General features: G+C 38.2%; 1 protein-coding gene across 2 annotated transcripts in view; it reads left to right on the top strand.

Annotated features, from left to right (window-relative positions):
- The window catches only part of SMAD9 (SMAD family member 9), a 78840-nt gene that overhangs the window by 9074 nt on the left and 50993 nt on the right, over window positions 1-18773 (top strand). For both annotated transcript variants that reach the window (XM_049646819.1, XM_049646818.1), the window contains exon 2: window positions 417-607. The gene's annotated coding sequence lies outside the window, so the exon portion shown is untranslated. The remainder of the gene's footprint in view (window positions 1-416; window positions 608-18773) is intronic.

Below are 18773 nucleotides of genomic sequence, written 5' to 3'. Positions count from 1 at the left end.
CAGAAAAAATTGAGTGAAAGGTACAGAGTTCCCATATACCCCCCCCCCCCCCCCCCCCCCCCCACATGCACAGTCTCCCGTACTATGGATGTCCTCCACCAGAGTGGTGCATTTGTTACAGTTGATGATCCTACACTGGTACATCATTATCACCCAAAGTCCATGGGGTGTTGTACATTCTATGGGTTTGTGCAAATGTATAATGTGCAAATAATAGCCATTGCGATATCATACAGAAGAGTTTTACTGCCCTAAAAGTCATCTCTGCTCCACCTGTTCATCTGTCCGTCTCCCCAACTCCTGGCCTAGATTCCATTACTACATTGGAACATACTGCATTTAAGGATCTTGGAGTATGGAAGTCAGTGGTGGTCAAATTTTAATTAAAAAAAAATTATTTTTTTTTAAACCAACAGGACCCTTAGATCAAAGAAGCCTCATTAAGTAAAGCTGAATGAAAACAGGCTGCTTTGGTGGAAGGTGGCAATCTGCAGAGGGACGAAGCCTAGTGCTTTGCCATTCTCCTGGTGTCCAAGTCCGTCCTGCCACTCTCTTGCTGCTGTGTTGGAGACTCTCTGTGGTCTCCAGAATTTTGAAGAACTGCATGGTAAGCAATTCTGGAGCTGGAAAGAAGGGCTGGTAGTTCCCAGATGCAGCGACCTCAAGCTCTTGTGCTTTTCAGAACTGGTGTCTGCTTTTCGCGAGCTTTTTCGTTGTTTTGTTTTGTTTGGCTTGTTTTGGTCCCTTTCCTGGGGGCCAAGCCACCAGCTTTGATTTCACTTTGCTGTCACGTACCTGCTGGTGGCATTCCTCATCTGTCTCCCAGTTGGCTGTTCTGATTTGCTGTAAACTTTGAAATCCTGTAAACCCGCTTGTTTAACCTAAGTCGCAAATAGTCGCAAATAGGTCCTATGTGATCTTTTCTGTACAGACTTGATAACATCCATTTTGGCAGGTACAGCTCTTTTTTGCTTGTTGGTAGTTCTCAGGTTTTGTACAGTTGGATCTGCTGGATAGTCAAATTTTATACAGTGATCATCTCATTTCTCTTGGGGTCCATTTATCTTCTTGCCTTTTCCCTCTTTCTGACTGGTCCTGGAGTTATGTAGAAAGTATGTATTGCGGCCTCAGGAATATCTGTCCATCGGCTCTGTTGGGTGAATTGTAGCATTTCATGCTGATTAGGAAGAAAATGATGTCATGATTTTGATTCCTAATGAGACGCTAATATGTTGAGATGGTTGAGATACTGTTTTTTTTTTCTTTTTATGTGAACATTTGTCCTCTTTTTTCCTTCTTTGTCTCTGATGATTTTCTGATATGTTTTACTTTTTTTTTTCTTTTCTTTTCTTCTTTTTTTGGCACCTTTTACTTCTACAGTGAGGCATGTAGGAGGAATAAGTAAAAGTATAACCACTTGTTAGTAATAAAAAATAGTATCTTTGCATTAAGTTAACAGTGTTCAAACTGCTTTTGCACACATCCTCTCAGCATGAAAAGCAGTGATTTTTCTTTCAGTTTTGCAGAGGAGGAAATAGGATCAAAGTGGTTGATTACTTAAAGGTCACATTAGTGAGGAAGCTAGCATTCAGTTTCAAGTCTTCTTCCTCCACGTCCTTCCTCCAAATATTCATTATATCGTGTTGCATCTTTTCCTGGAGGCACTAGTTACATTGTGGGCCCTTCCAAACTTAAATAATAAAATACCACACTTGTGGGGTGGGACTGTAGCATCTCTCCAAGAAAATGCTGACGATGTAAAGAAGAGAGTGTGGTGGGGTGCCTGGGTGGCTCAGTCGGTTAAGCGTCTGACTTCTGCTCAGGTCATGATCTCACGGTTAGTGAGTTCGAGCCCCACGTCAAGCTCTGTGCTGACAGCTCAGAGCCTGGAACCCACTTTGGATTCTGTGTCTCCCTCTCTCTCTGCCCCTCCCCTGATCATGCTCTGTCTCTCTCTCTCTCTCCTTCAAAAATAAACATTCAAAAAAAATTAAAAAAAAAAAAAAAAAGAAGAGTGTGGAATGCTAGAAACTTACGCTGTAATCTTCCCAAGATTGTTTTGACATTCTCTGACGACAGTCTTATGAGTTGCTTACCGTTAAAATGTTCAGTCATGCTCTTACTATTCAGAATAGCACGTGGAAAAAAAATGTGTAACATTTTAAGTCTACCTTAAAAGTGGCCCAAACGCTTAGGTGTATTTGTTAGATCCTCTCTTTGCTGCTTTATTGCCTGTTCTTCTTCCCTTTCACTATAAAATATCAAATAGGCAATAGAATAATAATTCTGTCTCCAAAGGTGGTAGGGAGAAACAGTAAAAAATGTATCCTGTCTTTTTATTAAAAAAACAAACAAACAAAAAACAATTCCATGGGCGCCTGGGTAGCTCAGTCAGTCGGGCTTCTGATTTTGGCTCAGGTCATGATCTCACGGTTCATGAGTTCAAGCCCCATGTTGGACTCTGTGCAGATGGTGCAGAGCCTGCTTGGGATTCTCTTTTCCTCCTTCTCTCTCTGCCCCTCCCCTGCTTGCGCTCTCTCTCTCTCTCTCTCTCTCTCTCTCTCTCTCTTTCCCTCTCAAAATAAATAAACTTAAGAGAAAGAAAAAAATAAAAAATAATTCTAAATCTCCACTGAAACTTAAGAAATGATAGCCAATCAGCATTGACATTCTAGCTGAAAAATCAAACTAGATGAGTGTTCAAGAGGACCGTATCCCAGGGATTTAAGTGAACGTGAATCAAGCCTATCCCAGTGGCCTATTAAGTATAAATCCCAATGACACCAGTTTACTTCAGCACCTCCTGTCATGAGCACAGGGCTGCCTATTATAGCCCTGTCTTGGTGTAGGCAAAACATATCACTTTTAATCAGGACCTTTTGTGAAATTCAGTACTAATGTAAAAAGTAATGAAACTGGTTTTGGAGTTCTGTTTTAAAATGAGATTGTGTGTATACTTTATGCACGTGGGGGTTTTGATATATTTGTGGGATTTTATTGGATGAGACTCAGGCAGTCATTATGTAGTTTGGGCCACAGTTTACCCAAATCCACAACTGTTGACAAAGATTAACTTCAAATATTCTGGTACTTAGTTGTGTATTATAGGGTAAATTTATTAATCCAGTAACATTTTCAGGTAGTAGGTTCTATTACATTCCTATTAAGGAGGGGTCATAAAATCAGTTTTATGAAAGAGTGAATTTCAAATTCTGTGGACCTTCTAATGGATTTGAACACACAGAGATTCTGGAGTATTAGTAGATTTTAATACAACTTCAAATATCAGATGTGGGGGTGCCTGAGTGGCTCAGTCGAGTGTCTAACTCTTGATCTTGGCTCAGGTCATGATCTCATGGCTCGTGTTGGGCTTGTGCTGACAGCATGAAGCCTGCTTGGGATTCTCTCTCTCTGTCTCTCTCTCTCAAAAATAAATAAACATATATAAACACATAGAATAAATATCAGATGTGTTCGTGCATGAAAAGACTTCTATTTCTGCTTTCTTTCAGAATGCTCACAGTTGTTGAATCTATGGATGTTTTTTGAATGTAATTATTTGCTTTGACTGAAGGAATTTTATAGTTTGTATTGTAAAAATAGCTGATTCCAAGAAAATAAAGCTCAAAAATATTGATCGATAATATGTAAAATTGCCATTGGTTGGTTCTGGGATAGAAAATAGATCTCATTAAAAAAATAATCTTTCTGGACATTGTTCTGTATTTTCACCTTTTTCTTAGTGTAGAAACAAATGATATTTTTAAAACAGTACTTTCTTTCTCCCCTATGCTACAACCATCAGAGAAAATTGATATGTTTACATGAATCAGCATTAAGTGGAAGAAAGGATCTGAAAGGCAGGCAAAATGCCGGGGATGGCACAAAACTATGCCTGTCCTTCACTGAGTATGGGCTGTTGAAAGGAGATTATCCTATATAATTGGGCCTGGGGTTTGTGTGTGATGTCCTAGCATTTTATATTATCAGGGATTCTAATTTCTTTCAAGACATGCATGTACCAATGGCACATTATTTTCCATCTCAAATTTAGATAAAAACCTAAAATTTTGTTAGTGGGAGACATTATTTGTAAAATCCCTTGAAGACAGTGATGAAGCAAATTATTATAACATTTGGAGTGAGACTTTTTCCACTGTATTTTATTGTGATAAAACACACAAAATTTACCACTTTAGCCATTTTTAAGTGTACAATTCAGTTGTATTAAATTCATCACATTGTTGTGCAACTATCACTACCACCCTTCTCCAGAACTTTTTCACCCTCCCAAATTGTGACTGTGTCCCCATTCAACAGAACTTCCCATGCCCTTTCTTCTAGTACCTGGTAGCCTCTGTTCTATTTCCTGTCTTTATGAATTTGCCTATGCTAGTTACCTCATATAAGTGGAATCAAAATTTGCTTTTATTTTTTAAGTTTAAATAAACTTGTTTTGAGAGAGAAAGAGCACACTTGTGCGCACAAGTCGGGGAGGAGCAGAGAGAGGGAGATGGGGAACCTCTAGCAGGCTCTGTCCTGCCAGCACAGAGCCTGACTCGGGGCTGGAACCCGTGAACCTCGAGATCATGACCCAAGCCAAAATCAGGAGTCAGACGCTTAACCAACTGAGCCACCCAGGCACCCCAAAATTTGCTTTTTTGTGTCTAGCTCATTTCATTAGTGTAACATCTTCAAGTTTTATCCATGTTGTAGCATGTATGAGAATTTCTTTCCTTTTTAAGGCTGACTAATACTCCATTGTGCATATCTACCACATTTTGTTTACCCAGTCATCTGTTGATGGACACTTAGGTTGTTTTTCTCCTTTTGGCTGGTGTGAATAATACTTCTGTGAATATTGGTGTACAAGTACCTGAGTACCTGTTTTCAGTTCTTTTGTGTGTACATCTAGGGATGCAATTACTGGGTCATTTAGTAATTCTGCATTTAATTTTTGAAGAGCTTCCAAGCTGTTTGCCACAGTGGCTGAACCACTTTATAGTCTCACCAACAATGCACAAAGATTCTCCTTTTTCCACACCCTTGCCAACACTTGTAATAGCTATCCTAATGAGGGTGAAGTGGTATCTCATTGTGGTTTTGATTTGCATTTCCCTAATGACTATTGGTGTTATGATGTTATCATACAATCATATGCTTGTTGGCCATTTATATATCTTCTTTGGAGAAATGTCTTATTCAAGTGCTTTGTCCCCTTTTGAATAGTATTGTTTCTTCTTTTGGTTGTTGAGTTATAGGAGTTCTTTATCTATTTGGGATATGAATCATTTATCAGATATGTATATATATATGTATTTATATATGTATATATATGTATTTATATATGTGTATATATGTATTTATATATTATATATATTTAATATTTTTATATATTTATAATTATAATTTATAATTATATATATTTATATTTTATATATTTTATTATATATATTATTTATTTATAAAAATTTATTTATTATATATATTTTTATATATGTATATATATGTATTTATATATATTTATATATATATTTATATATATATATATTTTTTCCACCTACTTCTGTATGTGATTTTTCACATACTTCTGTATGTGATTTTTCACATTTAAGAGTTACTTCTGTGGAATTTCATAACATTTTGTCATAACATTTCCACCTACTTCTGTATGTGATTTTCCACCTACTTCTGTATGTGATTTTTCACATTTAAGAGTTACTTCTGTGGAATTTCATAACATTTGGTCATCTAAATAAAGGGAAGCACATGTTTTTCAAAACCCTTTTGTTTTTAAAACCAGTCTTAGATCACATTAATTTTGAGCAAATCATGGTTAGATTAGAGGATATCTAGCCGGCATATATCAGTGTGTGATATAACTGTCAGTGAAACAGCATTTCAACTGCAAACAAAGTTAGAAGGGACATTTAGCTTTTTGTAGGTTTAGAAATTTGGATCACTGAAGAAAATTAGCTGCCATCACTTCAGAGTCTGTTTTCTCAGTGTCCTCCTAATTTAAAAGCTTTCATTTGGGTTAAGAGAGTTGTAAAGCACCTAAATTAGAAATAGGAAGTTTTAAAAAAAAAAGAAGTGAAGAAAAAAAATGAAATAGGAAGTTTTAAGACTTGGTTCCAGTTCTGCTTTTGACATATTGATATATTGATAGTGTTGAAAATCCAGCAGCAACTAAACCAAAAAACAAAGACATTTAAAAAAGTGTAAGACCCAGCGCCTGGATGGCTCAGTTAGGTCAGCATCCAACTTCTGCTCAGGTCATAATCTCACGGTTTAGAAGTTCAAGCCCCGCCTCAGGCTTTGTGCTGACAGCTCTGAGTCTGGAGCCTGCTTCGGATTCTGTCTCCCTCACTCTCTCTGTCCCTCCATGCTCAAGCTCTGTCTCTCTCAAAAATAAACATTAAAAAACAAAACAAAACAAAAAGTATAAGGCCTTTGGAACAGAAAAACAATGAGAAATATTTTTAGTCTCGCTTATATGTGGAATCTAAAAAAAAAAAAACCAGTGGGGCACCTGGGTGGCTCAGTCCATTAAGCATCCAACTCTTGATTTTGGCTCAGGTATTCATCTCAGGGTTACTGAGATTGAGCCCACTTCAGGCTCTCTGCTGACAGCATGGAGTCTGCTTGGGATTCTCTTTCTCCCTCTCTGTCTGCCCCTTTCCCACTTGTGCCCAAGATTTCTCTCAAAATAAATTAAAAAATTAAAAACAAACAAACAAACAGAAACAAAACCAAGCTCATAGGTACACAGAATAGGTAGGTGGTTGCCAGAGGTTTAGGATGGGGTGTGGGCAAAATAGGTGAAGAGTGTCAAAAGGTGTACAAACTTCGAGTTACAAAATAAACAAGTCATGGGATGTAATGTACAGCATGGTGATATAGTTAATAATACCATATAGTATATTTGAATGTTGCTAAGAGAGTAGATCTTAAAAGTTTACATCATAAGATAAAAATGGTGACAGATGTTAACTAGACTTGTTGTGGTGATCATTTTGTAGTGTATACAAATATTGAATTATTGTGCTGTACATCTGAAACTAATATAATGTTTTATGTCAATTATATCCCAAACAAGGAGATTTTTAGGAAGAATAGATTAGAGAGAAAGAATAGGATTAGAAGGGAATGACCAGGAGTCAGTTTCAAGAAATGAAAGTCTAGGGGCGCCTGGGTGGCTCAGTCACTGAGCCACTGGGTGGCTCAGTCGGTTGAGCGTCCGACTTCGGCTCAGGTCATGATCTCGCGGTCTGTGAGTTCGAGCCCTGCATCGGGCTCTGTGCTGACAGCTCAGAGCCTGGAGCCTGCTTCAGATTCTATGTCTCCCTCTCTCTGTGCCCCTCCCCTGCTCATGCTCTGTCTCTCTCTGTCTCAGAAATAAATAAAACATTAAAAAAAATTTTTTTTTAAGAAATGAAAGTCTAGGCAGAGTTTCTCACCTACTGGCACTTGGGGCCAGATAATTCTTTTTTTTTTTTAAGTCTTTATGTATTTATTTTGAGAGAGAGAGAGTGAGCACATGAGCGGAGTAGGGACAGAGAGAGAGGGAAAGAGAGAATCCCAAGCAGGCTCCGTGCTATTAGCACAGAGCCCTACCTACATGGGCCTTGAACCCACAAACTGTGAAATCATGACCTGAGCTGAAACCCAGAGTCACACACTTATAACCGACTGAGTCACCCAGGGGCCCAAATAATTCTTTGTTGTGCACACTGTTCTCTGAGTTGTGGGATGTTTAGCAGCATCCTTGGCCTCTATGCACTAGATGCCACTGAGGCCCGCTCCCTCTGACCTGCTTCTGGCAACCCAGAATGTCTGCAGACATTGCCAGATGACTGATGGGGGGCAAGGTCACCCCCTCTTCCCTCACTGAGAGCCACTGGTCTAGGATGATGAGAGCCTGACCTGTGTTCTAACAGAAGAATGGTGATGAAAAGGGGAGAAAAAGTGAAATTTTGAGTAGAGGAGAGGAAGACAGTTTCTGATACTTAAAATTTATTAAGCATCTACTATTTCTTGGGCACCAGCACTAGGAAACATAGTCATTTAACATAATTAGTAATAAATATTTATTAAATGCCAATTTTTTGTGAAGGATTGGAGCTACAGACATGAACAAGATAGTCACATCCTTAAAGACTTTGTTATTTAATAGAGGAGGGACATATATACAAACAAGTTATGATCCAAACTGAAAATAGTAATGTGTTAGTAATGTGTATAAGGTACTGCCTGAGAAGAGAATCCTATCTACGATACCTGAGCTGCACTTGAAGGATAAATAGCAGTTTCCCCTCCTGTGGTGGGCTTTGCAGGGGAGGTGGTGAACTGCCTGTGGTCTTTTTTATAGATCCTAAGATGAAGACCAAGTTCATGCAAAGCTCTCTCCAGGCTGTCACCTCTGTCCAGGGAATAAAACTCTCAGACCATAATTATACCTAGGACGACTACACGGGGCAATTGTGCATTTTCCTCCAGGCTTCAGTACAGCCATTAGCACCTGGCAAATCCCAGAGCTATGCGATTTTAGCGCTAGTTTATTTATTTCACATACCGTGTTAAATCATCCTCAGTGCAAGAGGATTAGGACGTGCATATCTAACTCCCGTAATAAGTCAAACTCTGCCAAATTATATCATTAACACTTTGTTGATTTTGAAAAATTAAATAAGAGGCATATTTGCATCCTGTGGTTAACAGTTTCTTTATTAACCCGTAGGCATACTGTAATGGAACCTGGAAACAGATGGAACCATATGGCTTTATTTGTGGGGTGGCAATATGTTGCTTAATCTCATGGGAGCAGTATTTGCTATTATGTAAGAAAAATACAATTAATCCGTGGCAGTTTATGTAATATATATTCAACAGGGGTGATACCCTTCATCCTTCCTTAAGTATTTACATTTTAAACATTTTGCAAATTGAAAAAGAAAGTAATGAACACCAAAGAAAATTTGCCAATGCATCTATCTTAAACTGCCCTACATGTACTTTAGCTCTGCTATTTCTTCACTGGCTTCTGTCCCACTAGAAACAATAGTGTTCAGACTTGCTGATGTCACTACCCAGGTATTTAATTTGACTAAATGTGATAGGTGTATTTATTTAAGATTTTGTTCAGAATTTTTTTTAAAAGGTCAGTATGGTACTTTTACATTGCAGGGGATGTTGTGTGATATGATTGTAAAATTAATTAACTTATCAAGAATAATTATTTACATATGCTAAAAGCCATGGAGACTCTTAAGATAAGATGCAAAAGCTATTTGCCCTTTCAGTTCACAGAAAATAGTTCACTGTTATTCATTCTGTTTCATCTTATCTGATGTTTTGTTTTTGAAAAACATAAAATGTTCAACGTGCTAGTAACTAAATGGTTTTTAGTCTTAGTACATTTCAATTACTAAAGACTGACTCACACACCAGAATGGCTTCTGCTGCGCATGCCCTCCTGGCAATATGGTTTTGAAAGGGTCCCTTGACACTGGAGCCTGAGACCTTAAATTGCCCCTCCTTCTTGCCATTTCAACTGTTCTTTGACAGGAGTTGCTCAACCATAGTTTTCTCTTCCTTTCCTCTTCTCCTCCCACCCCCATTACTTTCTGGGAACTGTGAATGACTCTGTGAGCCCATTCATTCATTTAGTAAATATTAAACAAGCTAGGCTCTATTTTGTGTGCTGGGGTACAGCAGTGAACAAAATGGTCAAAAAATTCACATCCTAATACAGTCAATGTTGTGGGGAGGAAAAAGAGACAATAAATAATAAAAATAAGTAAAATACAAAGCAATCTTGAAAAGGGAGAACAAAGTTGGAAGGCTCACACTTCCCAGTCTGAAATATCCTAGAAAGATACAGTAATCAAAACTGTGGAATTGGTGGGGCGCCTGGGTGGCTCAGTCGGTTAAGCGTCTGACTTCAGCTCAGGTCACAATCCCGCGGTCCATGAGTTCGAGCCCCGCGTCGGGCTCTGGGCTAATGGCTCAGAGCCTGGAGCCTGCTTCTGATTCTGTGTCTCCCTCTCTCTCTGCCCTCCCCCGTTCATGCTCTGTCTCTCTCTGTCTCAAAAATAAATAAACGTTAAAAAAAATTTTAAAAAAAAGATTATAAAAAAACAAAACAAAACGTGGAATTGGCAAAGGATAGACACAAAGATCAATGGAATAGAATTGACAGTCCAGAAATACACCTGAGCATCTGTGGCCAATTGATTTTTGACAAAGGTGTTAAAACCATTCACTAGAGGGGCACCTGGGTGGCTCATTCAGTTAAGTGTCTGACTTCGGCTCCGATCATGATCTCATGGTCTGTGAATCTGAGCCCTGCGTCGTGCTCTGTGTTGACAGCTCAGAGCCTGGAGCCTGCTTCAGATTCTGTGTCTCCCTCTCTCTCTGCCCCTCCCTTGCTCACGCTCTGTCTCTCTCAAAAATAAATAAACATTACAAAAATAAAATAAAAAATAAAACCATTCAACAGAGAAAGAATAGTGTCCAACAGATGGTTCTGGGACAACTGGATAGCCACATGAAAAACAGTGAAGTTGGACCCCTACCTCATACCTCAGTTAATGTATAAAAATTAACTGAAAATGATCAATGACCTAACTATAAGAGCTAAAACCATAAAACTCTTTGACGAAAACATAGGGGTAAATCTTAATGAGCTTGGATTTGGCAATGGATTCTTAAATATGATACCAAAAGCATATGTATCAGAAGAAAAAGTAAATAAGTTGGACATTATCAAAATTAAAATCTTTTGTGCATCAAGGAGCATTATCATGAGAGCAAAAAGGCAACCTGCAGAAGGGGGAAAATATTTGCAAATCATATATCTCTGTATCTATCCACAATATATTAAGAAAAAAAAAAACCCTCTTATAATGCAACATAAGAAACACCTGGTGGCCCAGTCACTTAACCATCCAACTCTTGATTTTGGCTCAGCCATGATCTCACAGTTCATGATATCAAACCCCACATCAGTCTCTGCACTGACAGCATGGAACCTGCTTGGGATTCTCTCTCTGTCTCTGTGCTTAACCCACTTAACACATGTGCATGAGCTCTGTCTCTACTTTTCTCTCTTTCAAAATAAATAAACTTTAAAGAAAATAATGCAGGGACACCTGGGTGGCTCAGCCCGTTAAGCATCTGATTCTTGGTTTCAGCTAGGGTCGTGATCTCATGATCTCACGGTTCATGAGTTCAAGCCCCACATCAGGCTTCACCCTGACAATACAGAGCCTGTTTGTGATTGTCTCTCTTCCTCTCTCTCTGCCCCTCCCCCACTCGCTCGCTCTCACTTTCAAAAATAAATACACTTAAAAAAATATTTAAAGAAAACAATGCAACATAAAAAAACCAGCACAATTTAGAGATGGGTAAAGTATTTGAGCCAACATTTCTCTGAAGAGGAAGTACAAATGACCAATAAACATGTGAAAAGATGCTTAACCACATTAAGTGTTAGGGAAATGGAAATCAAAACACAATGAGATACCACTTTCCACCTACCAAGGTGGCTGTAATAAATAAACAAAAAATGGAAAACAACCCGTGTTGGTGAAGATTTGGAGAAATTGGAATACATATTTTTTTTTTAATATTTATTTATTTTTGAGAAAGAGAGAGAGAGACAGAGCGTGAGTGGGGGAGGGGCGGAGAGAGAGGGAGACACAATCCAGAGCAGGCTCCAGGCCCTAAGCTGCCAGCAGAGTCTGACATGGGGCTCAAACTCACTTGAGCCATGAGATCATGACTACCTTGTGGGTGAACTTCGAAAACATTTTGTCAAGTGAAAGAAGCCAGACAAAAGGCCAGGTATTGTATGATTCCATTTATATGCAATATGCAAAATAGGTAAATCTAGAGAGATAGAATGCAAATAGGATGTCATCAGGGCCAGGCGCCTGGGTGGGGGGCAAGAGCTGGAAATAAGGACAAATTGCTTAATAGGTTTGGGGTTTTATTTTGGAGGGGTGGTAATGTTTTGGTACTAAATACTGGTAGTGGTTGCACAGCATAGCAAATGTACTAAATGCCACTGAATTGTTCACTTGAAAATGAATGACTTTGGGGTGTCTGGGTGGCTTAGTTGAGCGTCCAACTCTTGATTTGGGCTCAGGTCATGATCTCAGGGTCGTGGGATTGAGCCCCACATTGGGCTCCACACTAAACATGGAGCTACTCTCTTTCTCCCTCTCTGCCCCTCTGCTCTTCACCCCTGCTCACGAGTTCTCTCTCTAAAATTAAAAAAAAAAAAAAGAATAGTTTTATGTAATGTGATCTTCACCTTAACAAAATTTGTAAGAACAGGTAAAGTATGTGGTGTGTTAATCATAAGTTTGCTGAGGGGGAAATAAAACAGAAAAGGGTGATAGGAAGATGAGAGAGGGCTTCAATTTAAAATAAAGGAGAGTAGGGGCACCTGGGTGGCTCAGTCGGTTAAGCGTCCGACTTCGGCTCAGGTCATGATCTCGCAGTCTGTGAGTTCGAGCCCCGCGTCGGGCTCTGTGCTGACGGCTCAGAGCCTGGAGCCTGTTTCCGATTCTGTGTCTCCCTCTCTCTCTGACCCTCCCCCGTTCATGCTCTGTCTCTCTCTGTCTCAAAAATAAATAAACGTTAAAAGAAAAATTTTTTTAAAATAAAAATAAAATAAATAAAATAAAATAAAGGAGAGTAACATAGCCCTGTATGTTAACTAACTAGAATTAAAATAAAAGCTTAAAAAGAGTACACTTATCTTGATAAGCAATGAGTCATGAATAGAATTGTTGAATCATTATATTGTACACCTGAAACTAATATAAAATTGTATGTTAATTATCCTGGAATTAAAAATTAAGCAAATAAAAAATTATAAATAAATAGATACAGTAAATAAATAAATGATAAATAAATAAATAAATAAATAAATAAATAAATAAATAAGGCAGGTAAGGCTTTGCTGAGATGACAGGAGTAAATTTCTGAAGGGGATGGGTGAGGGAGACAGCCACGCACATACCTGATGGAAGAACACTACAGAAACAGAAATGCTCTCGGGTAGTTACATGCCTGGCATGTTCAAGGCAAAGGAAGGAGGCAGTTGTGGCAGAAGTAGAGAAAGCAAAGGGGACAGTAGAAGGAAGAGAGATCAGGGAAGTGGATGCTCAAGGAAGGGTCATTCAAACGTGCCACCAGGGTTGAGTATATAGTACTGCAGAGCCTTGTAGACCACTGCAAAGACTTTTATTTGGAGTGAATAAAACCTTTGGAGAGTTTTGAGCAGAGAAGGATCATGAAATTGATTTGTCTTAATAGGGTCGACCAGACCTGTGTTAAGAACAGACGAGGAGCAAGTGCACAAACAGGAAGACCAGTTCGAAGGCCATTATAATAATATAAGGAAGTGTTGTTCTGGCTCTGCTTTTTCCATACGACACAGTTTCACCCACACTGTCATTTCCTTTCCCACTTAAAGATGCTGATAAACTTGGGACTAAATCCCTTTGCTTCAGCCCTGTCGTCTGAGCTCCAGATCCTGTACCTAACTGCCTACTGAATTCCACTTTGATACAGTGCTTCTCCTGAACGTCTACCCACCATACCACTTGAAACCCAGTATATCCAAAATAGACTTCATTGCCATCTATTCAACCCCTGACTTCAATTCTCCTGAATTTGCCATTTTAATGAATGACGTACCATCACCTATGTGCCCAAAATCTGGACTCTTCCTACTCCCTTAGTCCCAAGAGTCAAGATTTTTTTATATTTTAAAATCTTTACTTTTTCATATAGATTTCAAAATCACCAAGTCAAGTTATACAAAAAAATACTACTGCGAATCCTGTCAAAATGGCACAGTGTCTACAGATTTATTTGGGGAGAACTGAAATCCTAACAGTTTTGAGCCTATAAATTCATAAACCTGATATAACTCTTCACTTAATTTCTTTCTGCAGTGTTTTGCAGTTTTCATTATAGAGTTCTTGCCCATTTTTTAAATTAAATTTATTCCTAAGTTTATTTTGGGGGGGTTGATAGTATTGTAAATGCTTTTACTTACTTCATTTTCCACTTGTTCGCTGCTACTTAGTAGGAATAGAATTGGTTTTGCACATTTACCTTTTATCCTGCCATTTGCTAAATTCACTAGTTTCAATTTTATAAAAATAGATTCAGTAGGATTTTCTTTGTTGTTATTTCTGTTGTTTTGAATATAAACAGTTTTACATCTTCTTTTCTAAGCATTATGGCTGTTTTTTCCCCCTTGCTATATTGCACTAACCAGGACAATGATGAATAGAAGTTGTGTGGTGGATTTTCTTGCTTTGTTTCCAATCTTAGTGAAAAGTACTTGATGTTTCACCACTAATTATGATGTTAGGTATAGGCTATTGTGGCTGTCCTTTAAAGACTATGGAAATTTCCTTCTATTCCTAGTTTGCTGGGAGTTAATAATTTTTTTAAAACTCATGGATGGGTAGTGACTTGTCAAATGCTTTTTCAGCATTTATTAAGATAATAATATGGTATTTTTCCTTTATTCTGTTTATATGGTGAAGTATGTTGATTTGTTTTCAAATGTAATGCCAATCTTGGATTTCTGTGTTAAATCCTACTTGGACATGGGTATTAATCTTTTTAATACTGCTGGAGGTTATTTGCTTATATTTTGTGAAGGATATTTATATCTATGTTTCTAAGTGGTCTCTTCCAGGGAAAGTTTTTAGTTGTGAATTCAGTTTAACAGAGATAAGGCAATTCAAATATTCAATTTCTTTCTCTGTAGATCAAAAATTAATTATGTTGTATACATCTGTGTAACCCACACTTTTATTAAGACCTAGGACATTTATATCACCCCCAGATGTTCCCGCTAATGAACTTTGGATAAATACCTCTTTGTAATTTAGGCTCTATATGAACTGAACAATTATAACTGAAAATGAGTTGTAGTATACCGTTTTTTACCAATCACATATTAGCTTTATTTTGTTATCATTTATTAAAAATTTAAAAAAAGAAATTAAAAAAATAGATATTCTGTTAGGTTATCAAAACAGGTTATCAAATTCTGCATTTTTTTAGTATTTAGGAAAAAAATATTTTAGAACTTCTCAAGATATCCCACATTCCTTAAGTTGATGCCAGATTTAAAACAGACAGACATGAATATATTTTAAATTTCTTGCTTTGTGGTAGACTCATTTGAATGGCAGGCTGAACGTAAGCAGAAAAGGGCTTTGTCATAACATAGAATACTATGCAGCAGTTAAAAAGAATGAAGGAGATTTATACTATACTAACATAGAAAATAACCTTAAGCAAGTTGCAAAATGATAAAATATTTTTATTTTTTATATTATATTAGAGCGAGAGAGCATGTGAGTTGGGGAGAGAGGTAGAGGGGGAGAAAGTGAGAGAGAGAGAGAGAGAGAGAGAGAGAGAGAGAGACGGAGTCCTAAGCAGGCTCCGTGCCCAGTGCAGAGCCTGACTTGGGGCTCCAACCATGATCCAAGGATCATGACCTGAACCAAAATCAAGAGTCTGACGCTCAAATGACTGAGCCATCCAGACACCTCTGATTAAATAATTTAAAAAATACAGACTAATACTATAATTTTTTGTAAGGATCTATCTATGGATGAACATGCAGAGTAAAATACCTAAAAATAAGCTCAAACTTGTAACAGTAATCATAGCAAGAAGTACATGAGGATTTGGGGATTGTGGTTGATGATCAGATAAAATTTAACCTTATCTATAATGTTTTAATTTTTGGAGGAGTAATAACTTGATGTGGAACGTATGTAATGAGAACTGTAAAGTGACTTGACTGATTTACATATGACTAGAGGCAAAATGCAACTAGGTCTTGTTTTTAGTTTTGTTTTAGCAATTACTCTTGAACTGTAGAAAACCAGCTTGTAAAATCTGTACAGAGAGTGCTCTAAATCTGGTTGGTTTTGTTTTGTTTTGTTTTGTTTCAAACTATGGCACAAGAGAGTACCGCAAGTGAAGTAAAAATGCAACTTAGAATTAAAATTAAAAATTGAATATTATTCTACCACAGAACTTTAAAAACAAAATATTTAATAACATGAAAATATCATTCATTGAAATAGGAAGCATATAAGACATATCTATGAACTAATGCTATTTTAAAATATGTTTATTTATAAAAAAAGGTTTAAAAATCCACAACAATGTTAACAGGGATAATTATCTCTGTGTGGGTAGACAGTGATTATTTGAGCTGTCTTTTTTCATATTCAGGTGTTTTTTTTTTTCATGAACACAAATTTTTTTTTTAATTTTTTTTTAATGTTTTTATTTATTTTTGAGACAGAGAGAGAGAGACAGAGCATGAGCAGGGGAGGGGCAGAGAGAGAGGCAGACACAGAATCTGAAGCAGGCTCCAGACTCTGAGCTGTCAGCACAGAGCCCGATGCGGGGCTTGAACTCACACACCACGAGATCATGACCTGAGCTGAAGTCAGACTCTCAACTGACTGAGCCACCCAGGCGCCCCACATATTATTTTTTAAATCAAGGTGAGAAAACCCCCTTTCTATCCCAATTAAAGAAGGAAGGAAGGAAGGAAAGGCTGGACAGGGCAGAGAAGATCAGAGAAGATGGGAAATTCTTAGCGTTTGCAAACACGCTATAGGGAGTTCGGTACATCTTTTAAGTGAGAATGTTAGTCGAGATGTGTGTTAGAAACCTGGCGAGTTGGAGAAGAGGTTTGGGAGGGATGGAGGGAAGTGAGCAGGATGGAGAGGAAGAAATGGTTTTGAAATATGTTTAGAAAGTAAACAGTCCACAGGATTGGTAACAGGGTGGGTAGGACTGGAATGAGAGAATGAGGGAGAGGTTAATTTTCTCTTTTTTATATTTTTCAACTTAAAAACAAATCATTTCAGATCTATTTTGTAACTGCATTACTCTTTGATATAGACAGAACTGTGATTCTTCTCTTTCCATGACAAAAACTCCTATCTGAGCCCTTTGGTTTTTGCTAAGGTGGTTTAAAGTAACACTAAATCACAAAGTTTCAAGCTGCCCAGGAAAATGCTATTTCTTTCAAGTGGAGTACAGAAACCAATATCCAAATCCTTCTATTATCTTCAGCAAAAACAACCGCACAGGGTAACATTTCCTAGGATAACTTAACAAAAATAAAGCACTAAACTTTCTTTCTTTATTCTTTTTTTTATAAACTAAAAAAAATTTTAATGTCTATTTTTGAGAGAGGGAGAGAGACAGAGTATGAGTGGGGGAGGGGCAGAGAGAGAGGGAGATACAGAATGTGAAGCAGGCTCCAGGCTCTGAGCTGCCAGCACAGAGCCCGATGAGGGGCTCCAACTCACAAGCTGTGAGATCGTGACCTGAGCCAAAGTTGGTCACTCAACTGACTGAGCCACGTAGGCACCTGCTTCCTCTGGTTATTTAAATTCATGGTAAACACATCTTCCTCTGGAATTCTATTTCATTTTTATTCAACAATAATCAAAATACAAATTTTTCAAGATCTCGTGACTATTGAACAGAATTATGATTGATGTTAAACCAGTGGTGATGTTGACACAGAGTGTGATTTTTACCCCCCCCCCCAGGGGACACTTGACAATATCTGGTGACATTTTTAGGTTGTCACAACTTGCAGGGGGTGTGCTACTGACATATAGTGGATAGAGGCCGGGGATGCTGCTAACCATCCTATAATAGACAGGACAGCCGCCACACAAATTGCTGTTAAAATCAAAGGGGGAAAAATGCCGTAGTGCTGAGATTGAGAAATCTGTGTTAGACCCTTCAAGAGATATGGAGATTCATGGGACTTCCCATTTTAGTAAGGGGTATATATCCAGAAAATTACAATACTGTTTACAGTAGAGGAATAGTTGATACATATATGGATGTAGAGCATTGGGACTCATTGGACAAAGGATGACCTGGGAAACTGAGGAGGGCATGGATTTGAGGACTTCAGGTTGATGGAGCAGTAGAGGGATCTAGCTGGTTAATCTGGCCTAATGCCAACAAGTGCTGGCTGAAACTGACTGCAGGAGATGGGGTGGGTGGCAGCTAGGCAGTTTGGAGTCCCTCACTACCAGATCATGGAGAGAAAACAGGCAGCCATCATTGCCACGAATGTGAAAGAGAGATTGACATAAACAAAGCAATCATAAATCACAGCCAAGGAGATTCATGGGGTAGTAAATGTATCAGGGGCTTAGAGCACTGCCATCTTTTTAATGGGTTGGCTCAAGATTTCCAGGGAGACTTCACGCAGAGGTGAAAAGGGACCACAGCCTCAGAGGAGGTGAAGTTCTCTGCTAGGACCTGAATCAGTGTGAGGCCACACGGGATAAGTGACATATGGGAGGTATAGTGCACCATGAACAGTTGTAGAGATCACATTCAGGTAGGGGATCAGGAGGGCTCTGTGGAGGGCACTGAACTTCAAAGAGGGGATATTGAGGTCAGGAAGTCGAAAAGGCGCGAATGAAGACACAGGGCCAGGGAGGGCTATAACAAATAATTAACTCTTAGATGCTCACTCAGTGTTCCATGTGTTGCTTGTAAGTTTATAACTTGTGTTTAGTGGATGCTTAAGAAATGCTTCTTCTTAATCTTTTTATTCATTGTTTTGAGGCCCTTCTGATTATAGATTAGAACCTTTTTCTTAATCTTTTTTCTTTCTTTCTTTTTCTTTCTTTCTTTCTTTCTTTCTTTCTTTCTTTCTTTCTTTCTTT

The sequence above is a fragment of the Panthera uncia genome, assembly GCF_023721935.1.
Source record: "Panthera uncia isolate 11264 chromosome A1 unlocalized genomic scaffold, Puncia_PCG_1.0 HiC_scaffold_16, whole genome shotgun sequence".
In the NCBI taxonomy this organism is placed as follows: domain Eukaryota; kingdom Metazoa; phylum Chordata; class Mammalia; order Carnivora; family Felidae; genus Panthera; species Panthera uncia.
This window is presented reverse-complemented; position numbering and strand designations above follow the sequence as displayed.